General features: G+C 45.8%; 1 protein-coding gene across 3 annotated transcripts in view; it reads right to left on the bottom strand.

Moving 5' to 3' along the window:
• Positions 1-4,836, bottom strand: part of LOC105021869 (raftlin) — a 63,796-nt gene extending 58,960 nt beyond the window's left edge. For 2 of the 3 annotated variants that reach the window (XM_010889846.3, XM_010889847.3), the window contains exon 1: positions 4,325-4,836. The gene's annotated coding sequence lies outside the window, so the exon portion shown is untranslated. The remainder of the gene's footprint in view (positions 1-4,324) is intronic. The other variant, XM_010889845.3, reaches the window with a different exon arrangement.
• Positions 4,837-16,636: the final 11,800 nt, after the last annotated feature.

Here is a 16,636-nt window from a genome sequence, read left to right as displayed (position 1 = left end):
TATTAAGGAGGCCAATACTGTAGCCTCAGGTTGTCCAGCAGTTTAAGGGGCTGGTGTTGTGTGGGTTTTGAGCAAAACCTCTTATCTCTTATCTTTCACCACCTTCCTGTCCAAAAAAAGCTGAAAATGCCCAAAGTTTAGCCTTAAAACGTGACGACAATGTACCTTGTACCTGGCTGTGTCAACAGAATGTGTTAGCTGCCGTCTTGTCTATTCCAAATCTCCTCTCATTAATGGGACAGATGTGTGTTCATCCCAAAGAGTTCCATGTCATGATGACAATCAAATGAGAAGATTTGTAACAGCCCAAATAAACGGGTTCTGGTAATACTGCACAAAATGAATCAAGCCCTAACCCTAACCACAACTTCCGCAAGCTAACTTTTCATAACTACCAGCTTCCCTACAGTTGCTAAGCAGAGGAATAGAATATAAATTTCCTGGATGGCAGGACACATAGTATGTGCCATAGCATATAAATAAAAACATTAATCATTCTTATATAAAATTAATTTTTAATATTGCCAAATATGGTCACCAAAGTGACATGAGTGATGAATTGGTTAATTGTCTTTTCATCTAATCATGGAATAATGTGACTACTTGTGTCAACTGAAAAAACAAATCTCAAGAACCAATCTCAACATATTATGAAAAGATCTCTGTGGCGGAAAATAGGATTAGAGTGAGCCATATCCAAACTTAAAACATCTGTCACATTGCCTCTGTGTCTATCCATGCCTTATTTCTCTCCAACTGCGGACTGCTGACTTCGGTTCTGACAAATACAACAGTCACGCACCAGCCAAAGTTTTGTGGCAGCTTTTTTGTTGTTCGCCAAGGAGTGAGAGTCAGGCGATCGGATCAGGGCATTTCCCTGTTTGGACGCTCTCCCTGGCCCCATCACCCACTCCCCCACTCCTTCCTTCCTTCCTTCCTTGGCTGATCACCTGGGTGGGACAGTAGACAAGGAGGATGGGAGCAAGGGGCCCAAGAGAGAAAAGCGGAGGTAGGCAGGGATTTAGATTGTATTGGTGACAAAACACCAACAGAAAAACAAGTAGGCCCGTGCTTCTATTACATAGCTGGAAATGGTACAGCTATATGGAATACAGAAGACGTGAAATAACATCAACACAACGCAATTCCAAATGGCCCTGTAAACTGGATTTGCTTTTTTTGGGGAAAACCGTACCTAAACAGATTTGTTTTAATCAATACATACATCCAGTAGGATGGGACATAATGTAACACAAAGAAAGAGCCCCGCTGAAAGATGAGTTGAGTGCTTGTTAAAATAGAATTGGTAAACAAGCGACTGCTTGAGCCTCTCCAGTGCTTCAAGGCTGAGTGTCCTGGCCCTGTGGTTGGCTGTCCCCGGCTCCAGCCCGCCCTCCCCCTCTACCCTCTCAAGGCCTGGGCCCAGCCGACTCCAAACGCTGAACCCAGACACACAGACATGTACTGTAGGGAGCTATTGCCATGGGAACCAGGCAACTAGCCCCTTCAGGACAACTTCCCTTCTCAGGAGAATAATAGACACCAATATCTCTATTTTTTTCTCTCCACGGGCTAAGCTCTTGGTTCTCTCTTCCGCCTTTCTCTCTGCCTGTTAGGTCTTCGCACTAATTTCCTTCTTTATCTGTCTCTCTGTACTGTTAGAGTAAAAAAAAAACACCTGTCATTTGCATTTGCATTGATTGACGGCCATGAGATTAATACTATCTTAAGCACAATCTATTTACTGTGGATTTCCTACAATACCCTGAACTCAAATGCAAAACATTTTTAAATCCATCATGCATAAACACAGCAAATGGATGAGTCAGATCATTGCCTGAATGAATGCAAACCGCAAGAAGGAAAATATTAATGCCAACGAGGAGAAGCTGTGAATATGTGATCTGTTTATTTCTGTCATGTGATATTTTATTAAAATAGAGGTAGAGAATTCAAGGAATGACTCATTGGTTTTATGCAAACTTGCTTTAGGTTGGTCAGTTTGATTAGAGCCAGTAGAAGCTCCTTTTTTTGCTTTTCAGACACAGTATCGATAAGTCCTTGTTGAACATTGCTCAATCAATACTGCTGCAATTTTCTTTGGCCACCCATTACACAAAGAGTCAATTTGACTTTGAGAAATATCATAGGGGTGTTTGTTCCTGGTTTAAGCCACTACAAAGCGAGTGTACAGTAGATACCACCATGTTTTCATCCATTTCCAGAAAAGGGATATCTTAGTATTCTTAGTACTTAGTCAGGCTATGCCAGAGGCTTGAATAACTTCAAAAGTCCTTTGTTAAAACAAGAGAAAAGACACAATCTTGCCACATATCTTGTAAGATGTGAGGCTTGTGCTGGAGTGGAATGTGTGTCAGGAGAAGGGCAAAAAATTATGGTCACCTTTTATCCAGTTGTCAGGCTAAGATGTTTACAACTGGCAAGGTTGGAGTACAGGATGTTTTGTAGAATATTTCAGTATGGAAATACTATATCAGTAATTATTTGTTTTGGTTCTTATTGAAAGCATGTTTGTTTGGAAGATACAAGTGTTGTTGTACTTTAAAACTATCATATACAGTCAACTTTCTTACACTCTTAATTCGTTACTGTTTGAAATGTACTTGCTGAGAAGAGAAAATAAAATGAAAGTAGTTACCCTAGAAATAGAATGGAAGTTACCCTAGATATTCCCACGACATTCAGAAAGTCTGTGAACAAGTGTCTGTATTAATTGTACCATGAACATGTACTGTGTCGCTGGCACCCTCACTGATAGACCAATCTCACCTTATTTCTCCTTTTTACCAATGATTCCTGTATAATCTCACTTTATTTCTCCTTTTTATCAATGATTCCTGTATAATCTCACTTTATTTCTCCTGTTTAACAATGATTCCTGTATAATCTCACCTTATTTCTCCTGTTTAACAATGATTCCTGTATAATCTCACTTTATTTCTCCTTTTTACCAATGATTCCTGTATAATCTCACTTTATTTCTCCTTTTTACCAATGATTCCTGTATAATCTCACTTTATTTCTCCTGTTTAACAATGATTCCTGTATAATCTCACTTTATTTCTCCTTTTTACCAATGATTCCTATATAATCTCACCTAATTTCTCCTTTTTACCAATGATTCCTGTATAATCTCACTTTATTTCTCCTTTTTACCAATGATTCCTGTATAATCTCACTTTATTTCTCCTTTTTAGCAATGATTCCTGTATAATAAAAAGTGCTTTATAAATATAACATATTATTGTTATTCTTAGGAGTATTATTATCTATTAATGTCCTTTAAAATAGGAAACGTGTTTTTGTGCGTGTGTGTGGTTGTGTGTGTGTTTGTGTCTGTGTGTGTTGAGCTTGTGACCCACCAAAAATAAAGGGTTAACAGAGAGCAGTGCTTGCAACTTACAAGCTGGAACTGATTAATGGCAGTTCTGTCCAACAGCGTTCACCAAACTCCCTCTCCCTCTCTCCCTCCCTCACTCTCACTCTCTCCCTCACTCTCTCCCTCACTCTCTCCCTCACTCCCTCCCTCACTCTCTCCCTCACTCCCTCCCTCACTCTCTCACTCACTCTCTCCCTCCCTCACTCCCTCCCTCACTCTCTCCCTCACTTTAATTTCTTCATTTAGTCATATTCTTCCTGTCAGAGTGTTTTCCTTGTTCATGCCCTGTTCTCTTTCCTCCCTGATATTGTCCACCTTCAATTCATTCTCCAATTCTCCATATTGCCCCCCGCCCCCCGGACACACACACACAGCCCCCCGTCTTTGTATCAGGGGCTGATGTGTAAAGAGTGTACATCAAGAACATGTTGAAATCATTTCAGGGTTCAGTGATTGGAGCGAGTAAGATATGTCTGGCATTCTTGCCCCTCTCATACCACACATTAAACATGTGACTAGAAATCTACTGGCTTATTGATCTGCATGATTACCACCCTGAAAATCAGAGTGTATTCATCAGTGTGTGTGTGTGTGTGTGTGTGTGTGTGGGAGGAGTGTGGGTTGGAGATCAGGAGTTTCTAGTACGGAATTGCATATAAGCCAAACTTGTGGCTTGCGGCGTCCCTTGACTGATACATACATCCTCATTAATCTGCTTCTTAACAGTCAGTACGCTGAAAACCAATAGAACACTGTTGTCTGTGACTCCTGTTCAAAGACTTCTACTGTACGTCTTTACCAATGCATTTTCATTTAGGCTACATGTAACTTTTCCAAGCCATAACAAAATATCTAACAGGACTTACATAAAGGACATAGACTAATGGTAAGCACATGCAATTTAAAATAGAAAGAGGGAGTTACCTGACAAGAAGCAGTTTATAGAGGAGTTGGAAAGTTCCCTGTTGAGATCAAGAGAAAGCAACTGGACCGACTTCTCTCACCGGCACACACATTCTACTGACAGAAAAACAACACAGAGTCCACGATCCTCCACAATGTTTCACTTAGGTCCTCTCCAACAGAGGATTTTGGCATCAGAGTGAAAAAGACAGCAATAACACTGAAGTGGATGAGCTCAGTGGCTCCGGCAGTTTGTTCTATCCTCGCCTAAGGCTCACCAGCTAACGGTGCGCAGCGAATACTTCGTCTGCCGTGCGTTTAGGTCATGCTCAAAGTATGCCTCCGCTATGTTCCGCGAGCTCAGGGAAACCACATCCTGTCACATATCTACCTCCTCTCTCTCTCCTCCTCTCTCTCTCCCGCTGTTTGCTCTCTCTCCTCCTCTCTCCTGTGATTGTCTGAAGCGACAGAGCGCTCTGACCCAGCCCCTGTTCAGCGTAGCCCCTCCAAACCTTCCTGTCCTCTCTCTCTCTCTATGTCTCTCTCTCTCTCTCTCTCGCTCTCTCAGACGCGCACACACGCGCACTCACACACTCACACACTCAGTCACTCAAGGCTTCTCAGGCAGCCGCACCAGTTCCAGTCGACTGACTGAAGAATCCATCTGAGGAGGAGGCTGAGGGAATGAGAGGGAGGGGGGGGGGAGGGTGGGTAATGCAAGAGTGAGAAACCGAACGAAGAAGAGTAATGAGGAAAGGTGATGAAGAAAGAATGGGTGTACAGGAGCCGTGATATCCCTTGACAGTTTGATGGGGATAACCATGGCTGGGGTACAAAGTGTGCGGAGGTTTTGGTGGGTAAGGAGGGTAAGGAGGGGTATCATGACTATACATATTTCATACCCCCTTGTCAAAGCTCCCCTATAGCTGCATATTCATTATTCACACCAGTCTGTGAGAGAAGGTCCACTGCTGGACAGTTGTCTGACACCAATGAAACCAACGATTTTTGCTGTACAGAAAATTGAAGAAAAAAACTGCCAAACGAAAAAGTGACTAATAATATGTTAGTAATTCATCATGCAAGAGGGTAGGGCATATCAGAGTATCTTGATAACCCAAGGTGAAGCAAGTAAACTGAAGAAACCTGTACGCTGTGAATTGATGTCTGACTATTCTGTGTTTGAGTATTTCAGATCGAAGCAATGCTTTCCCAATGGGAATCATTCCATGACAAATGAATGACAGAGAGGATTTGTCAGACAGAAAATCACAAACTGGAGCCCCCTGAATGGCACTGCGGTAAAGTCACTGCTTTACCCTTAGCTGCGTCATTGCGTGACCAGAGTTCAAATCCTGCTTGCAGATTAGTCCAGAGGGCCCTCTGAGGGGTGCTATTGACAAGCACTGTCAGGATTTGGGGTTTAGTAATGGAATATGGTTGCGTCGCCTTGTCGAGCTCTAGCAGTTCCTTGTGGCAGCTTCCTCTGACCTTAATTGAGGTAAGCAAGTGAGTGTGTTCCGTCTGGCACATAAGGATTCCAGTTAAGCAGTTTATAAGAACCAGAACAGCCTGTGCTTCAGAAGGCACATACTGTATCTTGACATTGACTGTCCCAAGACAGATTTGAAATTAAGGGCATTAATTTCAAATTTGATATCACAAAATCGGAGAGAGGAAAAGAATGAAACAGAAACTGTCCATTCCTTTGATATCTCAAAAAACTAGATAACCAATCATTTGTGGGCAAAACTAATAATGTGTTTGATGTTTCTAAAGATTCTGTTCTTGAAATGTAATCTTTGCAATAACCACTGGAATAATTATCAGTAAACGTCACATGCACTTTCCTTGTGCTGCTTTATGCAAACCCACATGTACAGTAGGTAGCTATACAAGACATTTACTTTTAATGAACAAGAAAGAAAGATATGATATTGTTCATCATAAGAAGCTTGTGAATAAACCTCTCTCAATTACTGCTAAATGGTCTTTTGGGGGTGGGGTGGTATAATATAGGACGGTGCAATTTGGCTCAATGCTTTGTTGGGCGGATGAGTGGAAAGTCAATCAAGGTTGCCTTCTCATTTTGCACTCTAGTGACTCCTTGTGGTGAGGATGTACTCCCGCAATAATCTCAATCATGATTGTAAAGCCCGGGAATGTGTTGCCTGTAAGCACAAGTGTCATACTTCCTGGTTGAGAGGCAGTGTGGTAAGTATCAGAACTGTTTAGCAAGACAAGCTTGGAGGATACACGTGTTGATCTTTGACTAACCCATACCTCCTATAATGTTGCTGTGATGAGCCAAGTTCATATAGCAAATTGTATATTAGAAAATCTGGGGGAAATTTCAAGCAAAAAAAATCTAAAATCCATAGTCAAGACACAGCATGTGTGGACTAACATTTTGATCATAACATTGTGAGTGCTTCTGAAAGCAATGTCTGGAAAGCAATTTCTGCAGTTGAAATACGGGCTTCAACCCATTACCTTGAACAATAGGTCATAATTTCTGACACTATACCACAGTTGTATGCTCAAAACAAGACACTTTCATCCAAGGGCATATGCTTCTCACAGTGGTGTTGGACCTCAGTCAGATGGCAACCATTTCTTTGGGCCACAAATTAATGATGCCTCTGTTGAAAGCTTGAGATTTCCTCTCTGTTCTACTGCACCATGGGAGCCCTATCAGAGTTCAAACACCGCTTTGAAAGTAAGAATAGGAGCAGCCAACACATGTCTAGTTTGGGGCAACACATACCAATTTAGCAAGTCATTCTTTAGGATTGTAGTGCAGTTACAGGCAAAGGTGACAAAAACTGTTAGGTTGGGTCAGTCCTACCCTGTCCTTCGTGAATCCTTCGAACACAGAGTGAAATGCAACACTGCTGTTTAGGTTGGGTGGCTTCTTAATCCCGTTGTTACATTTGAAATGCCAGTTTGCAAATTACACTCAACCACAACGTAATTGCCATCATTTTAGTCATGGGTAATCAGTTTATAATTTCTCAAAAATAAAAAGACACTGAGAACCAAGGACATTAACATGACGTCATCAGAGTGGATGCTTCGGGGGTGGAATTAGTTTTACACTAGACTGTCATTCTGAAATGACCCTAAATGGACCCACCATTGGTTTTAATGACCTTTTTCATATAGGTTAAAACCCAGAAACCATTGAAATGTGACAGTCATTGCCATGTGCATGCTTGTGTTTCAGAAAGCCCTTGATTAATATGAATGTCTATGATGAGACTGCATTTCGGGTATAGCACGACTACACACACTCTCAAAGGTTGAAGTCAGAAATATTTATGATCCAATAACTAACTAATTAATTCACACACGGAATCAGTATATTCTCCCAACCACTTTGTGACATTTGTACGTAGCTACCTCAGTTGTTTTATAACAAAGCGAGATTACCCTCTAGTGTTAATTGCTGAAGGTACAGCTTCACAGGCCTAAAAACCAACAGACACTGGAACAAATCTTCCTGGATGGATCAACATTATATGAGACAAAACATTTTCAATTTGCAATAACTGGTATAAGTACACTGTTTCAAAGATGTTCTGTTCTACTGTGTTTACGCCATTCCTTGTGAACAAAGAACCCGTAGCAGCTGTGGGGCCAATGACAGTCAATTCTCCCTCAGATCCACATCAGACATAGAAGTCACTGAAATCACAGTTCATCATACAATGTTACATCTTAGATTATAACCGGGGTGGCCAATGCTGGGCCATCATTCCTTGGCCGAGTCAATGCCAGATTTGGCAAGACTTTTTAAAAAGTTACCCTAATTACTATGTAACTAACACAGCAGTAACTTTACTCATATCCTATGTTCACCAGTTAATTATGACTACGGTTTGTTTTCATTTTCGGCAACAGAATGTGAGCAAATTAGACTTTATTGTCTTGGGCAGGGACAGAAAAACAGATTTTCTTTAACCTTCCCAGCATAGGTATTCAATCGTATGTATTAACATTCCATCAAAACAATATAATCTGTATGTAATACCAGGGGTTATACATGTATTTATAAGACACATTCTGTGTGGACCATATAGTTGGACCAAATAAATTGAAACAAATAAATTGCACAATGTAATATGATATGTTTGTAAACATAATGTACCAACCAAAAGCAAGCAAGTTAATATAAATAGAAACACAGTAGGTGTTAATTAAAGGTTTACATTATAAAAGTCTTTACCAGCCATCTTAGTATCCAGACCCCCTTCACGTTCTGATGTGATAAAGACCTAATATATCATTGATTACATACTTTATTTGCCATCAATCTACACAAAAATGTAAAACACTCACAGAGGATTTTACAATCATCATATATCTGCATATGGCTTTACCAGTGATGATGTCATCGTAGTTGTAATACGTTAACCTTTCAGGCAGGTAAACATCTCTCTGTTGCGCAACACAGAAAATCTTGAGCAAACCTATATAGTGATAACGAATGTTCTCACCGCCTTCTCCCCATTCCTATCGGCCCACTCAAGGACCTGAACGATGACGTTATATAAACATACATGGATTAAAAAAAGGAATGAAAAGAAAATAAACTCATAGTTTCAGCAGCTAGTCCAATGTCTTCTGGAGCTTCAAGAATACAAGCTATTGACATTCCGGGACAGATTACATCCCAAATACTGAGCATCCATTGGTGGTTTTAATGTGTGTGGAGGCTTCCATTGCAGTCAACTGTGGAAGATTTAGATAAACTCTCATTACTGTTTTTATTATTTGTTCATAACAAATCTAATCTCACACTTGTGATTCATATGTTACTAATGCAATTGATTAATTCTGTGCGTCTTAGAATATATTCATGCAGACATAAACAAGCCAGTTACATAACTGGTTTGCACATTTTGTGAGAGGCAAGTGGGGGTCATGCATGGCTGGGACATCTTTGGAAGGCAAGTTCTGGACAAACATTGGCTCTTCCACGAAGAGCAAAATTGATAAGAAGTTGTTTGTGCACTACTGTAAGAGACCACAGCCTACTATATTTCTTAAGATATTGCAGAAGAGAGTTCAGGTACAGTGAAACATTAAATTAATGAATTATTGAATTAAACATATTAGTAAGTGTAACAGAATATGCTGGTTTACTGGAGGAGTGCTAAGTAGTCAGATGCGTTCTACTCAAATAAACAAACTGTCTTATCTGTTGGTGCCTGAGGTACTGTTTACGTTAGGCATAGCCCTGGCAGAGGTACAGAGACAGCCTGGAGCTGTGATAGTGCATTGAGAGGGAGTAAGTGCATGAGTAAACGTTTGAGGTTATCCAGGCAGCACTCGTAAAAGCAGGGTTGCCTCGTTACATCGTATGGTGAGGAGCTGAGTTAGACTGGTCAGATACGCTCTAAGCCAAGAACAGACACACCCATGGTCAGTGGAGAAGAGTCAGGCAGAGGGAACTTCGAGTTTGTTCATGTTTCATTATAAAAGGATTGCTGAACAGTATTTTGCTGTACACTTTTGTCACACACTGATGTCATACACTTTTGTCATACACTGATGTCATACACTTTTGTCATACACTGATGTCATATACTTTTGTCATACACTTTTGTCATACACTGATGTCATACACTGATGTCATATACTTTTGTCATACACTTTTGTCATACACTGATGTCATACACTTTTGTCATACACTGATGTCATACACTGATGTCATACACTTTTGTCATACACTTTTGTCATACACTTTTGTCATACACATTTATCATACACTGATGTCAATACACTGACTGCCACCTTAACGTGGTGGAGGGGTTTGAGTACCCGAGTGACCCTAGGAGCTATGTTGTCTGGGGCTATATGCCCCTGGTAGGGTCTCCCAAGGCAAACAGGTCTTAGGCGACGGGTCAGACTAAGAGCGGTTCAAACCCCCCTTAATGATGAACAACATTATGAGTACCGTGACGTCGCCCGGTATGGCGCAGCCGGGGCCCCACCCTGGAGCCAGGCCCGGGGTTGGGGCTCGTATGCGAGCGCCTGGTGGCCGGGCCTTCCCCCATGGGGCCCGGCCGGGCTCAGCCCGAACGGGCGACGTGGGGCCGCCCTCCCGTGGGCTCACCACCCACAGGAGGGACCATAAGGGGCCGGTGCGAAGAGGATCGGGCGGCAGTCGAAGGCAGGGGCCTAGGCAACCCTATCTCTGGACACGGAAACTAGCTCTAGGGACGTGGAATGTCACCTCGCTGGCGGGGAAGGAGCCTGAGTTAGTGCGTGAGGTTGAGAGGTTCCGATTAGAGGTAGTCGGGATCACCTCTACGCACGGCTTGGGCTCTGGAACCACACTCCTTGAGAGAGGATGGACTCTTCACCACTCTGGAGTTGCCCATGGTGAGAGGCGGCGGGCTGGTGTGGGTTTGCTTATAGCTCCCCAGCTCTGCCGCCATGTGTTGGAGTTTACCCCGGTGAACGAGAGGGTCGTTTCCCTGCGCCTACGGGTCGGGGATAGGTCTCTCACTGTTGTTTGTGCCTACGGGCCGAATGGCAGTGCAGAGTACCCGACCTTCTTGGAGTCTCTGGGAGGGGTGCTGGAAAGTGCTCCGACTGGGGACTCTATTGTTCTACTGGGGGACTTCAACGCCCACGTGGGCAACGACAGTGACACTTGGAGGGGTGTGATTGGGAGGAACGGCCCCCCTGATCTGAACCCGAGTGGTGTTCAGTTATTGGACTTCTGTGCTAGTCACAGTTTGTCCATAACGAACACCATGTTCAAGCATAAGGGTGTCCATCAGTGCACATGGCACCAGGACACCCTAGGCCGCAGGTCGATGATCGACTTTGTTGTCGTCTCATCTGACCTGCGGTCGTATGTCTTGGACACTCGGGTGAAGAGAGGGGCGGAGCTGTCAACTGATCACCACCTGGTGGTGAGTTGGATCCGATGGCGGGGGAGGAAGCTGGACAGACTCGGCAGGCCCAAGCGTACTGTAAGGGTCTGCTGGGAACGTCTGGCCGAGTCTCCTGTCAGAGAGATCTTTAACTCCCACCTCCGGCAGAGCTTCGACTGGATCCCGAGGGAGGCTGGAGATATTGAGTCCGAGTGGACCATGTTCTCCACCGCCATTGTCGAAGCGGCCGCTCGGAGCTGTGGCCGTAAGGTCTCCAGTGCCTGTCGAGGCGGCAATCCCCGAACCCGGTGGTGGACACCGGAAGTAAGGGATGCCGTCAAGCTGAAGAAGGAGTCCTATCAGGCCTGGTTGGCTTGTGGGACTCCTGACGCAGCTGACGGGTACCGACAGGCCAAGCGGGCTGCAGCCCGGGTGGTTGTGGAGGCAAAAACTCGGGCCTGGGAGGAGTTCGGTGAGGCCATGGAGAAGGACTATCGGCAGGCCTCGAAGAGATTCTGGCAAACCATCCGGCGCCTCAGGAGAGGGAAACAGTGCCCTACCAACGCTGTTTACAGTAGAGGTGGGCAGCTGTTGACCTCAACTGAGGATGTCGTCGGGCGGTGGAAGGAGTACTTCGAGGATCTCCTCAATCCCGCTGTCACTTCTTCCATTGAGGAAGCAGAGGATGAGGGCTCAGAGGTGGACTCGTCCATCACCCGGGCTGAAGTCACTGAGGTGGTCAAGAAACTCCTCGGTGGCAAGGCACCGGGGGTGGATGAGATCCGCCCTGAGTACCTCAAGTCTCTGGATGTTGTGGGGCTGTCTTGGTTGACACGCCTGTGCAACATCGCGTGGCGGTCGGGGACAGTGCCTCTGGGATGGCAGACCGGGGTGGTGGTCCCTCTTTTTAAGAAGGGGGACCGGAGGGTGTGTTCCAACTATAGGGGGATCACACTTCTCAGCCTCCCCGGGAAAGTCTATGCCAGGGTTCTGGAGAGGAGAATACGGCCGATAGTAGAACCTCGGATTCAGGAGGAACAGTGTGGTTTTCGTCCGGGCCGTGGAACACTGGACCAGCTCTATACCCTCTACGGGGTGTTGGAGGGTTCATGGGAGTTTGCCCAACCAATCCACATGTGTTTTGTGGATTTGGAAAAGGCATTCGACTGTGTCCCTCGCGGCATCCTGTGGAGGGTGCTTGGGGAATATGGGGTCCTGGGTCCTTTGCTAAGGGCTGTCAGGTCCCTGTACAACCGAAGCAGGAGCTTGGTCCGCATTGCCGGCAGTAAGTCAGACTTGTTCCCAGTGCATGTTGGACTCCGGCAGGGCTGCCCTTTGTCATCGGTTCTGTTCGTAATTTTTATGGACAGAATTTCTAGGCGCAGCCAGGGGCCGGAGGGTGTCAGGTTTGGGGACCACACAATTTCGCATCTGCTCTTTGCAGATGATGTTGTCGTGTTGGCCCATTCTAACCAGGACCTTCAGCATGCGCTGGGACGGTTTGCAGCCGAGTGTGAAGCGGTGGGGATGAAAATCAGTACCTCCAAATCCGAGGCCATGGTCCTCAGCCGGAAAAGGGTGGCTTGCCCACTTCAGGGTGCCCACTTCAGGTTGGTGGAGATTGCCTGCCTCAAGTGGAGGAGTTTAAGTATCTAGGGGTCTTGTTCACGAGTGAGGGAAGGATGGAACGGGAGATTGACAGACGGATCGGTGCAGCTTCTGCAGTAATGCAGTCGATGTATCGGTCTGTCGTGGTGAAGAAAGAGCTGAGCCGCAAGGCGAAGCTCTCGATTTACCAGTCAATCTACGTTCCTACTCTCACCTATGGTCATGAGCTTTGGGTCATGACCGAAAGGACAAGATCCCGGCTACAGGCGGCCGAAATGAGCTTTCTCCGCAGGGTGGCCGGGCGATCCCTTAGAGATAGGGTGAGAAGCTCGGTCACCCGGGAGGAGCTCAGAGTAGAGCCGCTGCTCCTCCACATCGAGAGGGGTCAGCTGAGGTGGCTTGGGCATCTTTTTCGGATGCCTCCGGAACGCCTTCCTGGGAAGGTGTTCCGGTCCTGTCCCACCGGGAGGAGACCCCGGGGAAGACCTAGGACACGCTGGAGGGACTATGTCTCCCGGCTGGCCTGGGAACGCCTCGGTGTCCCCCCGGAAGAGCTAGAGGAAGTGTCTGGGGAGAGGGAAGTCTGGGCATCCCTGCTTAGACTGCTGCCCCCGCGACCCGGCCCCGGATGAAGCGGAAGAAGATGGTATGGTATGATGTCATTCACTGATGTCATACTTTGTTGAACTCTTAGTGTGTATCAACTGTTGTATCACCTGCAAGCTTGTAATGCAATATCAATAAGTAGATACATTTTTTTTTCTAAATATGTTTATATTTCTAGTTTATAGTCTATTATGCAAACCAGAGTTTTGATAGCATCATAACTGAATGTGAGAGAATCTGGTGAAGGGAATGCATTTTTGACATAGTGATATATGAAGTACAGAAAAAGCTTTCAGTAAATCAAAGGAAGATGGATGTATATGTTTTGATATTAAAGTTGATGGGTTTGATTCTTCTTCATTAAGAATTATAGAGGATTTGCTGGTGATCAGGGTTTGGAGATGATTGTTAAATAATTTTGTCCCCCTTATGGAGTTGACATTCATTCTTATCTCATTAGTCTTTCATTTATCCAGCCCTACACTTACTATTCACCAAAACACGTTTTTTTTGCTTTTCCAAATCACAGATTGTTCCTTTAAAGGACAACACTCTTAAACTGCAACACATGTCTCTATTGGGGTTATTTGCTTTGGTTATTGTTCAGTATATTAATTACGCAGCAATATGTTTTACTAAATCAACCTGCTCTTGTGAGACTGTTAAAACTATATTTAGGTCAGAAAGCACATGATGTAATAAGCATTGATGGCAAGCACTCCTAGGTCTTGGATTACATGAGCAGATTTCATGGTGAAATTATCTGGAGAATGCAGGTCAGTGATAAAAATATTTTTTACACAACTGTAGTAGTTATTCAGGCTCCCATCTTACCATGCTGATGTTTGGGCAATTGCAGCAAAAAATGCCTAGCAACACTGCTGTAAGCTTAAAACACAGCAGCAGGCCTTGAACTTAACTGCAGGTACAGAATTAACATGCATGTTAGAAGTTATTGGTTGAGGGTTTGTGATGGTGCGATGAGTGTAGCGAGTGTGTAAAAGTGAGGCAAAAAGGGGAAAGAAACAAAACAAACAAGGACGATTCTCTTAGTCTTTTTGTAGTTTAGTTAGAAGACAAAACGGCACCAAGACGGTCGTGATAGACAAACAATAATCTGCTGGAACAGGACCTCAGTGACCTGGGGAGCAGAGGGGAGGACGGGTAGTGAGATGAACCTGATCATCTTGGAGAAGCGATCCACTACCACGGTGATGCTGTCTTTCCCCTTTGCTGGCAGTAAGACCATGATGAAATCCACCGCCAGGTGTGATGGAGCTGGTGGCGCCTAAGACCGTGTGCAGACAGTTCACGATGTGACGCAGCCGGTGAAACTCTGGAGCTCCTTGATGGTCTTCGGGACCGGCCACAACCTCACTGCCTCCTCCTTCATCTCCTCCATCTTCACGCCCTCCGGGGGAATGTGGTATCCCAGGAAGGAGACAGTGGATGTGTGTATGGATGTGTAATCGATACACGGCCTTAGCCCGCCATCCTTCTTCACAAAGAAAATGTCGGCTGAAGCAGAGGAGGTGGAATGGCGGATGTGCCCCTGCTCCAGTGTTTCCCTGATGCAGGTGTACATAGTGTCCGTTTCAGCCACAGAGAGTGGGTAGATCTTGATCCTGGAGGGGCAAGGCCTCTGGCAGGAGGTCAGTGGCGCAGTCCCAGGAACAGGGAGGAAGGAGACACCTGGCCTTGTCAGAGGAGAACACCCCACTTAGGTCTGTGTACACCAATGGCATGTTAGCTTGGAGCGTGCCTGCGGGGCGCATACGTGGCTCCACATGTCAACATCAGGCAGGTCTTCCGGCACCTCCCCAACCATCCCAGGACCTTCCGCTCGCTCCAGGCAATGGTGTGGTCATGCTATTGGAGCCATGGAAGACCCAGGATGACGGGGTGCATGGACGACGTCATGACCAGCAGTTCTGTTCTCTCACGATGGCAGCCATTGATGGTAGGCGTAAGAGGACAGGTCACGTGGGTGATCGAGCAGGAGGCACCTACTGTGCCCGATTGCACTGTTTGGGTACTCACCCCTTTCCTGCTTCACGTCTGGGCCAAGGAACACCCCTTCTGGAAATGCCCCTTTTGCCCGCAGAACAGGCACAGCCCCTCATGTCTCTGGCATTCTCTCTCCTCCTCGGGGAGCCTGGTGAGTCCCAACTCCATGGGCTCAGGCTCCGGGTCCATCTGAAAGGGTGGGAGATGGGAACTGCACGCCAGGCAGTCACGGTCCTGGAGCAGCCCATCAATGGCATTAGCCCAGGCGATGAAGGCGTCCAGCAACATGGAACTACTTACGCACGCCAACTCCATCTGGACCTCAGTCCGCAAATCCTTGGGGAAAGCGGTCTTCAAGGCCGGCTCGTTCCACCCGCTGGACACCGCCACTGTCCGGAACAACAGGGCACACTCTGAGGCCGTGCTGCTATCCTGCCTCAGATGCAAAAGCCCCCCATCCTTAACCTCTGTAAGGTGGTCAAAGAACTGCGCTATGAACCTAGAAACAACTCCCTAAAACTGCTATCCCACAGCACCATCGCCCATTCAAGGCTTTGCCCAGTGAGAAGGGAGATTATCACGTTCACCTCCTCGTAGTCGGAGACCAGCTGGTCCCCGAAATACAATTCGCATTGTAGAATGAAACCACGACAACCCCCGGATTGCTGTCGTGTTGCTCTGCCAAGGCTCTCCGGAGTTACGTTTCCTGGTCTCGACTAGACTCCACACGGTCGGCCGGAGGAGGTGCCGCCTCCCGGGCAGGCTCAACAGGACTCTACCCCCCGACCGTGCTGCCAAGTGAGACATCATCTCACCCAAAGCTGTTAATAACCCGGCGATCTGTCCCTTATGGCATGGAATCTATCCTCTAGCTTTGGAGCCCGTCCAAGGAGCCTGGACCCTCCATCATGGCCACCCTGGCTCATCCCGGGACGAGTGGTGTGGAGGGAAAAAAAAGAACACAAAGAAAAATGTCTTGGGTGGACGGATTATTCTGTGATGGTGTGAGTGTAGCGAGTGTGTAAAGTGAGGCAAAAAGGGAAAATAATCCAAAAGAACAAGAACGATTCTCTTAGTCTTTATGTAGTTTAGTTGGAAGAAAAAACTTCACCAAGACAGTTAATACCTGAGGTGCAGGAAGTATAAACACAACAGTGACTGGAAACATGTGTGTCCTCAGGGGGTGCTGCTGCCATCAGTTTCCTGATGGTGGTTAGTTCAC

Source organism: Esox lucius, chromosome 20 (assembly GCF_011004845.1).
Source record: "Esox lucius isolate fEsoLuc1 chromosome 20, fEsoLuc1.pri, whole genome shotgun sequence".
NCBI lineage: Eukaryota > Metazoa > Chordata > Actinopteri > Esociformes > Esocidae > Esox > Esox lucius.
This window is presented reverse-complemented; position numbering and strand designations above follow the sequence as displayed.